We start from the raw sequence: 16,310 nt of genomic DNA, 5'->3' as shown, positions 1-16,310 counted from the left end.
GGTTGTAGAGCTTGCCATTGGATCTGGTGTGAATGAAGACACCCTCGCTGCAGTCCTTAAAGGCGTATTGGAGGAGCATGGAGAAGAAGATTCCGAACAGCGTAGGCGCGAGGACGCAGCCCTGCTTTACTCCGCTGCTGACTGGGAAGGCCTCAGAGGTTGCGCCGTTGTAGGACACCGTGCTGTGCATGTTGTCGTGAAAGGACATGACCACAGCAAGCAGATGTGGTGGACAGCCAATCTTCCGTAGCAAGCTGAAGAGTCCGCTTCGACTGACCAGATCAAACGCCTTCGTAAGGTCGATAAAGGCGAGGTAGAGTGGTTTATGCTGCTCGTGACACTTCTCCTGCAGCTGGCATAGGGAGAAGATCATGTCCACTGTTGATTGGCCAGCTCTGAAGCCACACTGGGACTCTGGGTAGACGCGGGAAGCAAGGGTCTGCAGGCGGGCAAGAGCGACCCGGGCGAATACTTTGCCGACGACGCTGAGGAGAGAGATGCCCCGGTAGTTGTTGCAGTCGCTGCGGTCTCCTTTGTTCTTGTACATGGTGATAATGTTGGCATCTCTCATATCCTGGGGGATGTAACCCTCCTTCCAGCAGCGACAGAGTAGATGGTGGAGTGGCTGTAGCAGGACTGGTTTCCCACTCTTTAGGATTTCTGGAGGGATTCCGTCGCTTCCTGGTGCTTTCCCGCAAGCGAGGTGGTCGATGGCTTTGCCGAGCTCTGCCGCAGTAGGTGGGGTGTCTAGCTCCTCCATGACTGGTAGGTCTGGGATGGCGTTAAGAGCAGTGTCTGTTACGGTGTTCTTCGTTGCGTACAGCTCGAGGTAGTGCTCGGTCCACCGCCGCATTTGCTGTTCCTGGTCAGTGATGACCTCACCTGTCTTGGACTTAAGGGGGGCGATCTTGGAGGGGATTGGGCCTGTTGCCTTCTTGATACCCTCATACATTCCTCGTGCGTTGCCTATATCGGCGGCTTCCTGAATGCTTCTGCACAGGTTTAGCCAATAGGTGTTGGCACAGTGGCGGGCGGTCTTCTGGACTTTGCTCCTGGCAGCCCGTAGAGCTTGAAGTGTACTGGGAGTGGGCGTGGCCTTGTAAGCCAGTAGGGCCTTCCTCTTAGCCTCGATCACGGGTTCCATTTCTTCCCAGTGAGCCTCGTACCAGTCAACGTTCTTCCACTCTTTCTTCCCGTAAGCAATAATGGCGGAGTTGTATATGGCGTCGCGGAGACGTGGCCAATTGGATTCGATAATGTCATCTGCCGCCACTCCCTCGCCGAGTGCATCTTCCATCTTGTTGATGAATTGCTGGGTCTTAACTGGGTTGCTGGCACAACTGGTGTTGATGCGTGGGCGACCCTTCATCTTGGAGTGGTGCAACCTCTTCGGCATTATGCGCACCTTGCTTACCACGAGGGCATGGTCCGTGTCGCAGTCTGCACTGTGGTAGCTGCGGGTGAGGAGGGTGCTGCCAATATCCGTTCTTCTGGTGATGACGAGGTCAAGCTGGTGCCAGTGGCGGGAGCGGCGGTGCCTCCATGACACCTGGTGGATCTCTTTGCACTTGAAGAATGTGTTTGTCACGCACAGGCCGTGGTGACACGAAAGCTCAAGCAGTCGCTGACCATTCTCATTGATCTTTCCTCTCCCAAAGTTTCCGAGGCAGGTGGGCCAGGCCATGTGGTCGGCTCCTACTCTTGCGTTGAAGTCTCCAAGGAGATAAAGAGCGTTACTTCTGGGGATCTTGGATAACGCTTCGTCCAGTGCATGGTAGAACTGTTCTTTCTCTTCGATGGTGGCGCAGAGGGTTGGGGCGTACGCGCTAAAAATGCTGACTGGGCCGAAAGTTGTTGACAATCGGAGGGTAAGTAATCTCTCTGTGCCTCCTGTGGGTGGCTCTATGGAGTTAACAAGCGTGTTCTTCACAGCAAACCCAACACCGTGCTGTCTTGGTTGGTCCGGAGACTTCCCTTGCCAGTAGAAGGTGTAGTTGGTTTCTCTGATAGTTCCGTTGTCGGCCAACCGGGTCTCCTGTAGAGCCGCAATGTCGATGTTTAGTCGTGCCAGTTCCCTATCGATGACAGCGGTTTTCCTGGCACCCTTGATCCACGGAAGGTCTGCAGTAAGTCCGGGGCACATGGTCCTGATGTTCCAGCTAGCGAGGTGAAGAGCCGGAGGCTTCTTTCTTGTTGTTTGCTTGGAATTAACTGGTGCGGGTGTTTTGTGGCCCAGTTTTCGAGAGGCGCCTCTCTGATCCCCACGCACCCAGTGGGGCAGGCGAGCCATGGCGAGACGGCACCTAATTGGCTGGGGCTGCCCAGCTTGAGGCGGGCGGTAGCTGTCCAGTGAGGTGCGATGACCTCTTCCACCGTCAGAGGAGACCCCTGGCGCTCGTTTCCTTCGCCAATCGGATGAGCTTATAACCGGTATCTGTCTCCTCCTGTGTTGAGTCAACATCTTGCGATGACGCTGGAGTGTCCTCTCCAGTGAAACTGAAGCTACAGAGCCTGGGCAGGGTGATATGGAGGGTCTGCTGTTGCCCATGCAGCAGACCCCCCCTCTCTTCGCAGCTGAAGGGTCCAAGGGAAAGACAAAGTCAATACAGCTTGGCTTCAGGTGCGCCACAGGAGTTGCCGGTGTTGACTACAATGTCAAACCGCCTTAGGGACTCCGGCTCCGGATTTTCTGTCGGGGTTTACTCCCTTAGCCTTTCCCCTGAAGAGGTATGCCGCAAGGCAGCGGAGGTTTTTTGGAGTCCATATATACCTATAGGTATATATATATATACCTAGATATACCTATCTATTAGTTTAATATTTAGCTGTTTAAAGTTTAACGACACAGTGTCCAATTCTGTAAATAACCTACCTGCGGTTAATGTTTATTGTTAATTAAAATAGTTTCTAGATGTAGGGTTCATAAGGGATACTTGCCGATGATGCTGTGATGCTGTCATAATATGCTGCTTGTTTTGGAGATCAGAAGTCTGAAATGGGATTCGCTGAGCAAAAATCCAGGTTTCTTGGGCTACCATTCCTTCCTGGAGGCTCTAGGGGAGAATCTGTTTCCTGCCTTTTCCTCTTTTTAGAAGCTGCGTGTTTCCTTGGCTCACTACCCCATTTTTTTTCAAACTTATTATCTAGATTAACAGCAAACTTCTCAAACAACTTAGACATGTTGTTAAAGGCAGCCAACAGCTGGGCATTCTCACCAGGAAATGTTGGAAGTGGCGACAAAGGAGGATACCGGGGTGGAGCCTCATCTGATTCAAAATCTTAACTCTTAAGGTAAATAATATGAGCATGAATTGTGCCCTCGTAGACTGTAGTGTTGAAAAATACATTAAATAAATAATTGTACACATATCTAATTAACCTTTATACATAAGACAATAAATATAATAAAGATACATATAGCAAAGGAAATATGTGTTGCTATGAGAATGCATATTAAGGTGAGCTGCACAATCAATATGCTATAGTTTCAAATTGAATTAAGCTATTGAATTGTCATAAATTTATTAGATACCTGCATGTATCTAGAGAATATTTTAGCAGCAATCTCTTAGTTGAGAGAGGAGAGAATATGATTTCTGCATTTATTTGAAACAATTTTTATGAGTATTGTGCTCATTGTAATCTTTGGATTATAAAACACCAACATAGGAAAAGAATGCCAAGTGCTTAGTTAAAAAAATTTGACTTACTATAAATGGCTTATCATCTTAATTCCTTTAAGGAATCTAGTGGAAGTTTTTTGGGTTAAGAGCTGCTAATGGAAACCAACGGGAACATATGTTTCCAGTTGAACATCTCATTTCTTAAAGGACAAAGCCGTTTTTTGTACACAATTTTTGGCAGTAACTTTTTAAAGCCTGCTGTGCATTGGAAAAGTGTATTGTATTATTTGAAAATGTTAAGCATGTCCCAGAACAACTAAGGACAAAGTCATTTACCCACAATTTAATCTTATAATGATTCATAAAAATAGATTTTCCATACATGGCAGAGTCCTTGGGTAGGTTCAGATATAGTGTTTTATTTAAAGATAAACTAAACTTTTTAAAACAGCACTTAGTTCTTGACCGTTAAGTTATTGATAATGGAGATACCATTTCTTCACCCACTTTACAACTATCAGATGAACAGGCATTTACTGGCTTCTCACTATGTGCTTAGCTTTATGGTGGTCACTTTGGTGTATGTTAGGTAACAAGGTTATGGTTCATATATTCCAATAAAACACAGTATTTTGGAGAAAATATGTACAGTTCAGGAATTCAGGAATACTTAATTGCTAAATTGTTTGAGATAGTAAGTTCAAAATAAGTTTAGAGAATGAATAATGGAGAGAGGCTTCCATTACTAGAATTGTCAAAAGAGTTTAAATGAGGAGGGAGGACATTGCTGGATTTGACTTAAAAGTGTGCCTTGGTTCACTAGAGGAGATGAAAGGATATTTTTCATTTGAGGCAAGGATCCAGTCTGTGTGGAGGTTGGGATAAGATAACTGACCTTTGAAAGCATCAGGCTGGGACCTAGGAGGACCTGAATGGTCTGTGTCCTGGAGCAGGAATTCACTCCAAGACTTGATTTTGTTTCCCAGGCTGGAAACTACTCAGAGGAGACACGTGTGGACTCATTGATCATTTTTGACACCTAAACGATCAGTCTAATCCAAAACATTGCTGAAAACAATAACCTGGTTGGTTGATTTGGTTTCACATGTTCAAGTAAAAGAGGACATTTCAATGAATGTATTCTCAGAGCCCCAGAACCTTTATTTCATTTTAATCATATTAAATAACCCTCATTGTTTACAACTTTCTTTGTGATACCTAAAAATGGAGTATCAAAAGAAGTCATTGTATATGTTTATGTGTTTTAGTGTGGAAATCATAAGAAAGAGTACTGGTTTTCATAAAGTCTATAGGAAAATGAGTAGGAAATAATTTGTAAAATGTTTAGTTTATCCTATCCTTTGTCAAAGAATTGTTTTTCTGATGGGTTATGTGAAGTAAGGAAGCCTCTGTTTTCTGTTCTCCCCAGAGTGTCAAAGACACTAGCCACAAAATATCAAAGGCACATACAGAGAAAACTTAGGTTTTAAAAATAACACAAAGATCTAGCTCAGAGTCTCAAATGGATTCCTTTTCTGGTTTTTAATATCAAGTCTTTGAGTAGTGGATATAAAACAGAAAACCATGCTGAGAGAGGGAAGAGATTAAGCTGCTAACAGAGAAAGACCCTTGAGAGCTTCATGATAGAGAGGAGATTAAATCTCTGACTTTCTCATGGGTGACAAGTGGTGAAGACTGCTGCATCCTCTGTTCAGTGTTGTTTGGGGACTGATAATGAGGCAGAATAAAGCTTCCATAAAGCCTTTTCTCTTTGTTGCTCATAGAGCCAAGTGTGACTCAACAGCACAATGATCTGGCATTAGAGCTTCACCCCTTGGAGCTTGGTTCTTTTGTTAGTTTCCTTTAAATCTCAGTTGTCAGCTAAGAACATGTGAGGCAGTCTATTGAGCATGTAGGAATCAGAATGAAAAAGTGGGCTTGAGTTGCTTAATCTTAGCCATAATTTGCATATCTTCACCAAAAGAGACATTAAATACCCCATAAACTCTTCTAGGGACCTTAGATTCATTAGTAGAATTGACATTGGACATTAATCACATGTTACTGGTACTGCCACTTGGTTCATTGCAAAACTGAGTTTAGAATTCTATTTTAAAACTGCAATCACATGTAAAATTGATATGATATTTTGTAGACATTGAAATGAAGTACCACTCTTTATATTAGCCTGTAATATTTTTTGAGATATATTAAGTAACCAAAGGTACAGAACAGAGTTGATAGTAAGGAATATTTGAATAGCAACATATTAAAAGTATATGTATTACTTATCACATGAAGAATAATAAAAATGATTTTCCTCCACAATGTCATTGTGCAGGCAGACAAGGGAACTGAATTGTATGGTAGAAACCTTAAATTCAGCTCTAAGTGAGACCCTACTGTAACTGAACAACTAGTAGGTCCCACTGACTGCCACCCATAGGCTCTTGGAAACAGAGTCTGGTGAAAAGGAAAATGGAATTTATACTCTGTGTCTGTTCATAGGTCTGATCTTCTTTTTCTTAAATAACTCCCTGTAACATTTCATATAAGGGATTGGTGATGATGAACTCCTTTAGCTTTACCTTGTCTGGAAAGCACTTTATCTGCCTTTCCATTCTAAATGATAGCTTTGCTGGATAGATTAATCCAGGTTGTAAGTCCTAGCTTTTCATCACATTGAATACTTCTTGCTAGTCCTTCTTTGCCTGCAAATTTTCTTTTGAGTAATCAGCTGATAGTCTTATGGAACTCCTTTGTAGGTAACTCTCTGCTTTCCTCTTGCTGCTTTTAAGATCATCTCTTTATCTTTAAACTTTGACATTTAATTATGATGTGTCTTGGTGTGGTCCTCCTTGGGTCTAGCTTGTTTAGGGCTCTGTGCTTCCTGAACTTGTATGTCTATCTCATTCATCAAGTGAGGGAAGATTTTTCATTATTTTTTCCAAATAAGTTTTCGATTTTTTGCTTTTCCTCCTCTCCTTCTGGCATCCCAATGATTCCGATGTTGGTACTTTTGGAGGTGTCCCAGAGTCTTCTTATTCATTACTCATTTTTTTGAATTCTTGTTTCTTCATTCTGTTCTGGTTGACTATTTATTTCTTCCTTATGTTCCAGTTTAATTATTTCATCCACAGCTTCCTTCCCTTCACTATTGGTTCCCTGTGGATTTTTTTTTTATTTCACTTAGTATAGCCTTCACTTCTTCTCTTATGCATTTGACATACTTAATGACTTCTCTGAGCATTCTTGTCACCAGTGTTTTGAACTCTGGCTCTGTTTTCCTTTGTTCTTTCTCTGGAATTTTGATCTATTCTTTCATTGGAGCTATACTTCTTTGTCTCAATTTGATAGTCTCCCTCTGTTTGTTTCTGTGTATTAGGTAGAATTGCCATACCTGTTACATTGTAAGGGGTGGAGCCTTACTTATTTGTCAGTACAGGGTGACCTGTTTTACCACTTTGTGGCACTGCTTGTGGGAAAAGGGTCAGAGAGGGGACAATGCCAATTTCTCAGCTCTCTCCCCCTTTCCAGTCACCTCACCCACTTCTTGTATGTGACCGCTGCCCCTCTAGCTGTTACCCTGATGAAGGTTTCCAGAGTGGGTAGGTTTGTGTACATTCTAGGACAATGGGGGCCTCTAAACAGACTCTCCTGAGAGATAGGCAGTTTCTTCCACTGCCCCAAGTTCCACTAGTTTTCACAGTCAGAAGCTACAATGCTTTATTTTTCTGGTACTGGGCTGTGCGGTCTGGCCTGGGGCTGGGAAAACTCCCCAGGTGTCCTCCCAGCTTTTATCTGCCACATGTGAATGTGGGACTGCCTGTTCTGCCGGCCACAGCTGCTGCCTTGGTACTGCCACCTCCCCTCTGCTATTCTACATCCTCTCCATCCCAGCTCCCCATCTCTGCCCCTCCTACCAATCTGGGTGGATATTTCTTCTTTAAATCCTTGGTTATTGGACTGCCATACAGTTTGACTTTCTGGCAGTTTTGGTTGTTTTTTGTTGGAGGTTAGTTGTGATCCTTCTTATGGTTGTGTGAGGAGGCAGAATATATCTACCTACACCTCCATCTTGGCCAAAAGTCTGTATGTGTTAAGTTTCTTGATGTCCACCCCTACCCCTGGAGGAGTGAACAGGCTGCTGACAGGTGGCCATCACAGCAGTTTTCCACAGCTTTGTGCATAGGAGAGGGGCATGGGACTTGTAAACTGGCATGCTCAGGGAGGGGCTCAGGGCCTGAGCCTCCCTGGGTGCACTAGGGCCATAGCCAACTGGCCCACACTGGCATTGGCCATGGCAGGCAGCAGCCACAATGGCTTTCCACCTGGGAAGAGGCTCAGGGCCTGCTGTACCCACAATGGAGGCTTGGGCCATAGGCAGGTGGCACTCACCACAGCTTTCTGCTTAGGGAAGGGGCTCAGGACTAGCTGCTGGGTCCATGCTGGAGGCATGCACTCTGGGCAGGTGCTAGCTGCTGCAGCTTTCAGCCTGGGGGAGGGGGTTGGGCTTGCAGGGTCCATGCCAGAGGTGTGTGCCATGGGTGGTGGTAGCCAATGAAGCTCCCTACCTGGGAGCAGGACTTGCTTGGTTCCGTGCCACCCTGAGTCCACTGGCCTGAGACTTCCCGAGCCCACTGACCTAGCGTCCACCCCCTGCCTTTCTCCCAAGACTGCACCATCTTTGGTCTTCTCCACTCCTCCCCATTTCTTGGGGGGGGGGCGGTGAGTTTCTGCCTTTCCAATTCCCCTCTTTGACACTCTGGACACTTGTCTTATAAGGGCAGATGGATGAAGGTTTGTTCTTCTGTAACCACTTCCTGCTGACCAAGGCATGTAGTCTTACCTATTTCTGGGTCCCGGGGATCCTAACAAAGGGGATCTGGAGTGGAGGGGAGCCTTCACGTGATGGAGAAGGATCTTGAAAAGTCCAGGTTAGTTGGTTTTCCCTGGAAAGCTACACATGCGATGTCCAAAGGATGGCATTACTGGATGGGTTGGCATCCTCATCTTGTTCTGGAGGTGACAAATTTGGCAGGAGAGTTAGAATATACAATCAAAACTATAACAACCAAATATCAGAAGTAGAGACTAATTCTACAGTGTCCCTGATTAAGAAAAAAATGGCCTCCTTGGAGGAAGGTGTGCAAGACATGTCACACCTGTCTGTAGCCTTACTGCCTACTATATTCAGCTTAAATTAGGCTTATGGGAATATCCTGAGATTCCCCACTTCAATACTTCTGGACCCTTTCTGTCCAAACTGTTAATGCAGAAAAGAAGACAGTTCTAAAGCAAAGCCAATAGGCCACCCATACTTCACCAACTCAACAGTTTAGTCCAACCAAACCATTGAGTTCCAGGAGGTGGCAATGCAGGTAACTTCTCTAGTGGGGTGTACTCATTTTCTGAGTTCCCAAGACTATCTTTTGAGATGACGTTCAGTTGCAAGGCCTTTGCTAAAACAATACTAAGCAGTGACAATTTGATATTATAAGGTTAAACCAGTTCAACTCTCAAGTGAAAAACTTTAAAGACATTTAGCTGCACTGGAGTCCAATGATCACAACTGAGCATTGTGATTTTCCTTAACACCTGAATCCTCTCCCTAAGATCACTCTCATTAGCCTCAAAAAGAGTGACAATTTTCAATTTTGCCTCATTGCATAAAAACAGCAAGAGCAGCACTGAACATACAGGCTTTTTAAAGTCTGCTTTGCTGAAACTTCCAGAAGGAAACTTCAGATTGACCCTTAGAAAGCCCTTCAGGCTAGAGAAGCCAAGCCCCACAACTGCCATCTGACTTCGCCTGCAGTACCCGTATTCCTCACGTCCTTGAGGTTCCTATCATGTCTTAAGGTTTCTCCTTGCCATCCTTCAGGAAAGCAACCTTCATTCCTTCCCTGGGAAGACTGCCATGAACTATGTGACCAAACAAGATACCAGGTCATTTCTCCAGTGGGCTCATGTTAGCTTCCAAAGTCAATCTTTATTCCTCAAGGCTTTCTGGTAACAACCAGAGCCCAGGCATGCCTCCTTCAGGCATGACATTCCAGTCAAAGTCTTGGTTATTAAAACCATAATTTGAAACTGGTTTTATGGGTTTCATTAAAAGAAAATTTCTATATTCTTACTCATTAAGAATGCCAAATTTTGGATGGACCAGGTAGGGAGAAAAATACAAAGCAAAAAGGATAACCCTTGTCCTTCCAATATTTGCCAAAATTGCATTTCCATGTCTTATATCTTTCATTATTTTATTTCCTAACCTAATATAAAGTTTTAACCCTTAGGAGCCTAAATTTCTTCTCACAGCAGAAACAACAACAACAACAAAATCCAGAGCAGAAAACAGAATTCCAAAAATAAAAAATAAAAAATAAGATGGGACTAAATTAGTCTTAGAATCTTGTCTTTCACGAACTGGTGCCACTAACCAGTCACACAGATGACCTTTCTCAGGTCCCAAATGGCACAAAGCCCCAAATGGCAGAGATATGTTGTCACCCCAGCCGGATTCTACTGGCACCAATGGCATGAAGCCCCAAAGATAGAGGCAACCTTTTGCCTACCAGCATGTCCACTGGTCCCCTGGCAGAGGCATGCTCTCTCATCCCAGCTGGCTCTAACCAGCACCAGATGACCTTCCTTAGGTCCAAATGGTACAAAGCCCCAAACAGCAGAGACAGGGGATTCCCAGTGTAAACAAAAGAGTTAAGTTCCCTAAGTCCCCAAAAGATCAGAAAGAAAAAATCCCAAAGCAAAGAATAACCCAACACAAGCACTGATGTGTGTTTCCTTTAAAAAAAAGTTCCACACCTTTCTGTCGCCTCTACAACCTTCACAAATCTGTTCTTTTTTTTCTTTTATTATTCTTTTTTTAGCTTTCTATATGCCTTACAACTTTCTATGCACCTCCTGCAACCTTCATAGACCTTCTTACTCACTTAGGGATAACCATAACTCATTTTCAATTCGTGTCCTTTTTTAACGATGGAACGGACCCACCTCAAACACAGTATCTGGCAGCAAAAAGTCCTTAAATCTCTCAACACATTCCCTTACATAAACTGTACTTTTTTTTTTTTTTTGCCAGAAAATCATTTAAATTTGTTTATAATTTGAAAGTAATATAGGACAACCAATAAATGTGAGACATCATGCTTCTCTTTTTTCAGGTTCAAGAAAGGAAGTAATCAAACACATACACCAAAAATCCCAAGAAGGAATCTCAGGTATTCAGTTTCTCCCCTGCCCACCACAGGCATTGTTACTTAAAACAAATAAAACAAAACAAAAAACTCAGAATACTGGCTCTTAGAGGAAAAAAAACTTCCACTGTCATTTTTTAAAATTAGCATTCAAAATTAAAGCTAACAGCTTGGATGACGCAGAAAGAAAATTAGGTAATGCTAAAACAAATGTTAATAATTTAGTGTAATATACAAAAATTACCATGTAAGTATGCCTTAAGAAAAAAGTACAAATTGTATTTACATAATTATACACTTTGTCTTTGACTTTTTTTTTTCTTACCATCTTTGCCCACCTCTTCTTTATGTTTTTGAATTTCCTGAACTAATGTATAGAAGGCATTGTCAGTACCCTGTCTTGTCTTTGCTGATGTTTCAATATAAGGAATTCCATAACTTCTTGCTACTGTTCTAGAAGGCAAATCACATTTATTTCCTACTAGGACCATGGGTACATCTTCAGAATCTTTAACTTTTTCCACTTCTCTATTTTGTGTCTGTTTTGTGTCTACTGTTCTAGAAGGTAAATCATATTTATTTCCTACTAGGACCATGAGTACATCTTTAGTCTTTAACTCTTCACTTCTTCTCTATAATAGTGATTCTCTTCAAAAAATTTAGTATCATTTAAGGCAAATACACAAAGGAAACCCTCTCCAGTCCTCATGTACTGGTCCCTCATTGCACTGCATTCCTCTTGATCTGCTGTGTCAAGAATATCCAAGAAACAGATTTCTTCATCAATTAATACTTGTTTCCTGTAGGAATCCTCTATTGTAGGATCAGATGCATCCACAAAGTGATTCTGAATTAGCTGTATTGTCAAGGCACTCCTGCCTACGCCACCAGCTCCAACTACCACAAGTTTATATTCAGCCATTTTCAGCAGGCCTTGGAGCAGCAGAACCTCTAGCCCCCGCCACTGCCTTCAGTGCCTCCCCAGAACTCGGCCAACTCTCACCCAGACCCTGGTTCTGAGCCCTAAAACTCAGGCGATCCTTCCTTCTTCCTAGAGTCTATTCTCTTCCCAGACCAGTTTTCTTCCCACCTGCCAGCTACATTATCTGAGGTCCCCAGTGGCAGTGCAGAGGAACTCCCAGCAACTGGGAAGTCCAACAGTCCCCCACTCCCTGGGGGAGTTGACCTGCCCCAAGAGGCTAGGAACCCCCACATTGAGCACCACTTCTGTAACTGAACAACCAGTGGGGTCCCAGAGGCAATAACTCTAGAGACAGTCTGGTGGAAAGGAAAATGGAATATATATATATATTTGATTTCTTGAAACCCACCCTTGCCCTGGTGGCAGGAGGAGCCAGCAGGCTGCTGGTGGGTGGCGCTGCAGCAGTTTCCCAAGGCTTCACGTGCACACGTGAGGGCTTGGGGCTTCTCATCTAGCACATGGCCTCCCAGGACCTGCCCTGCTCTTACCTCCTCTCAGCACCCTGCTGTTCACTTCTTACCAGCTTTGTTCATAGTCCCTGCAGTGCTCCAGGTCAGGCCCAGAACGCCCAGGAAAGGGCATGGGGCCTGATCTCCCCCAGGTGCACTGGGGCTGTAGCCTACTGACCTGGGCCGTGGGTGGGTGGCAGCCACCATGGCTCCCCACCTGGGAAGGGACAAGGGGCTTGCTGGGCCCATGCTGCCTTGAGTTCATCTGCTGGCTGAACTTCCTGAGACTACCGCCCTAGCCTCCCCCATTGCCCTCCTCCCTGAAATCTGCTGCGCTTCCTGGTTTTTGGTGCCAGTGTTGCACGTTTTTTGTTATGCAGTGCCATCCTAGTTGCCGAACGATGCGCAAATGCACCATCTTCAGGGCTTCTCTACCCTTCCCCATTTCTGGGACCAGGGGCGCGGTTTCCCCCATTACACTACTTTGAAAGATAGCTTAAGGAGTTTTACTAGAACTTTCTTAAATGATGAAAAATGGAAAAATGTTAAAGACTACCAAGGAATATAGTACAAATATTTATTATTGAAATTGCAAATCCAGAGGCTGATTTTTCTCCTACCTGTATCTATATTATCTCCTAGTGAAGGGATAATTTTCATTAAGGTTTAAAAAAACCACCAGTGTGTTCTTAAAATTCCATACATGTTATATGAGTTAACATTATTTGTGCAGGAGTAGTTGACTGCCTCAAATCTATGCAAGGAGGAAAAATAAAGAACATATGTCATGTAGACATCAGTTGCTATAAGTTTTTGTCTTCCCTTTAAACCTCTGTCATCTGTAATCTCTCCTTATATTCTCTTCCCCTTTTCAACTCCTTCTCCTTTACTTCCCCAAAAGCACAGAAGTTTTAAGTATGGTAATATTTCATCATGTATACTCTTTGTTTGGTGACAATGGTTAATACGAAAGTCATATTTAATAATAGTGTAAATATACTTGAGAAACATCTCCTTGGAATAGAAACATTCAAGGAAGATAGCACCTTTGTTCAATAGTTACTTTAGGGGTATTTTTCTTTCTTTGTTCGTTCTTATCCTGTATTAACTCGGCGACAGCCGTCCGTCTCGAGAGACGATGGTGTAGCTTCTTAAGAGTCTATCTGCACCGCCGAGAATGGCTGTGCAGTCCGACTCGGGAGTGACACGGTATCTGTCTCCTCCCGTGTTGAATCGACATCTTGCGATGACGCTGGAGTGTCCTCTCCAGTGAAGCTGAAGCTACAGAGCCTGGGCAGGGTGATATGGAGGGTCTGCTGTTGCCCATGCAGCAGACCCCCCCTCTCTTCGCAGCTGAAGGGTCCAAGGGAAAGACGGAGTCGATACAGCTTGGCTTCAGGTGCGCCGCAGGAGTTGCCGGTGTTGACTACAACGTCAAACCGCCTTAGGGACTCCGGCTCCGGATTTTCTGTCGGGGTTTACTCCCTTAGCCTTTCCCCTGAAGAGGTATGCCGCAAGGCAGCGGAGGTTTTCTGGAGTCAGAGTTTTCCTTCTCTGATGTGCCCTGACTGGAAGATCGAACCAGCGACACTTAGCTCGCAGGCCGACGCTCAATCCACTGAGCCAAATCAGCCAGGGTCCTGTATTAACTACTCTTACTATATTTACTAACAAATTGTGTTTTTTTATAAGTATTGATTTAAATAGTAATTGCTGAGATTTGCTCAAATTAATTTTATTTAAGTCATTCTATTTTGTTTTACATTACTTTCACTGAAGTATCACTATTCCATGGCTGCACATTTTATTATTTCATGACACATTCCTTATCCTAGGTATTAAAGTTAAGTTTTCTAAAACTGAATTGTGATCTGGGCAACAATTCTCTACTCATTTTAAGGGAACTTCACTGCCAAAAACTATTTGCCTTCCCATATTTACCTGTAATTGTTGCCAATGCTCATCACACATTATTTTCTGACCCCATAGATTAGTTTTTTCTGTGTTGTATTGTATTGAAAGAAGTCTCAAATCTAAGGCTAATATGTCCACAGATTTCTCCTGCTGACTGTTTGTGTTGTCTTTAAAAACTGTCAGATTGACTAGGCACTGTCCTTGCTTTGGTGATTCCAGTGTGAGATTGTTCAACAACCTTTTCTTGTTATGTAAGGCTCTGCAAATGTGGCCCTAATGGACATATCTAGATTAGGTTCTTTTAAAAATTCTCTTTAGAATAAAAATTGCTTTAGTAATTACAGGGTACATTTGGTACTGTAATGGCTTTCGATTTTTCCTTTTCCAGTGTGGAAATGTTGGTTTTGGTCAAGCTGATGATATTGCCAATAAACCAACCGAGCTAACTAACAGGGAACTGAGGTATGGTCTGTTCAGCAGAGATTAAGGTTGGAGTTTTGGAAAGATCATAGCTAAAAAAGTCAGCTTCTCAGAGAAGGGTAAGATCAAAGAGAGGCTTCAAATTGTGTCTGAGGAAGTCCTAGGGAGGATTAGCAAACACATCAGGGCTGGAGCTTGGAGTACAAGTCAATAAGAGCTCAAAGAGCTCAGTTGTTTTTAGGATGTTTCCTACCTCCTGCTGAGAAAGGTTCTTACAGTATTAACACTTCCTTCCTTTTTGATCCATCACACTTTAGGTCTTCCCTAATTAGTTACATCAGAGTTGGACTCAGGAAAATCTTGTGAGTCATGTTCTTCCTGAATCCCCTTGATAGAGATGAAAATAATTCCCGTGGAATTGGAAAGGTCAGGCATCTCTGGTATATATGTTCAGATGGTTAAGAAGGTCCATAAGTGAAACAGTTACCTCAAAGTTGGTGGAAACTAGTTGGAACATTTCTTATACTAGAACCTGGAAATCAGGGAAAGCCTAAGTAGAATATAGAATGGAAATCCCTGTCTTGGTCTTCTTGAACACAGATGCTTAGGGCATTTTTATATTTAATATGCACAAGGATAATCCCTCTATGGTGGAGTATGAAACAGTATCCCCTGGGAAGAAGCTGGCAAAGTAAAGAAAGAAAATGAGAAATCCAGACAAGTTGCCTTTGAGGCCTGCTGATCTTTAAATCCAGTGTTTGACAATCTCAGGGCTACCCATTAACAGGGCAAGGCCTTTATACTGTTTTAAAGCAAGCCACTGTTTAAAAGTTCTGTTATCAGCACTTACTTCTAAAAGCTTCAGGTATATCTAATCATACCAAGGGAATCTGGAGAAAGTGTTTCAGGTACAAATTGGATTAGAGTGTGAAAGCCTGGGGAAGGGGATTCTAGGATTCACTGTTTGGGAAATAGTGTTTAACAATGTATGAAATTTCCCAAGGTTAAAGTAAGACTCAGGGGTTACTTTGACATAAGTTAACATTTGCCATCTGGAAGTTATTTTCCAGGAAGTAACATTTAAATATCTTGTGCTACATTTATTGAGTACGGTGGATTTCCTTACAGATCTTATAGGATCTGTGCCTTTTCACGTCCTATCCAAGAGTGGTGTGAACGGGACAGATACATGTTCCACAGGGATTCTGGATTACTGGGGCGACCCTCATGGGTGGAGTGTGGATGATTTTTTTAGAATGCTTGGACTCATTTGGGGGATCTTTTATTTTTTTAAAATAAAAATTACACCATATTGTAGAATTTATGTTTTCAGATGTAAAATATATATGACAACACAAGTATCAAGGCTGGGGGTATAAATGGGGTATATTGTTCAGGGTTCATACAGTTTGCATGAATAAGTGTGATACTAAGTAAAGTAGGCATTGACATGTAAAATCTTTGCATTGATTTTAGTGTATGATGCAAGATAAGAGTGCAGTTTCATTCTTTTGTATGTGGCTGTCCTATTTGCCCAATCATTTATTGAAGGGACTAGCCTTTCTCCACTGTGTATTCTTGGCTCTTTTGTTGTAAATTAGTTGACTATATAGGGATGGGTTGATTTCTGGGCTCTTTGTTCTGGTGATCTTTGTGTCTTTCTTTCTTTTGTTCTGAATAAATTTGACATATAACATTGTATAAATTT

The 16,310-nt window shown here is 43.1% G+C and overlaps 1 pseudogene; it reads right to left on the bottom strand.

Moving 5' to 3' along the window:
- Window positions 1-11,119: 11,119 nt before the first annotated feature.
- LOC150008761 (GTPase KRas-like) lies at window positions 11,120-11,759 on the bottom strand (annotated as a pseudogene).
- Window positions 11,760-16,310: the final 4,551 nt, after the last annotated feature.

The sequence above is a fragment of the Furipterus horrens genome, unplaced genomic scaffold, assembly GCF_987537825.1.
Source record: "Furipterus horrens unplaced genomic scaffold, mFurHor1.1.pri manual_scaffold_5, whole genome shotgun sequence".
Taxonomy (NCBI): domain Eukaryota; kingdom Metazoa; phylum Chordata; class Mammalia; order Chiroptera; family Furipteridae; genus Furipterus; species Furipterus horrens.
Note: the sequence above shows the minus strand (reverse complement) of the source record. Positions and strands in the feature narration are given on the sequence as shown.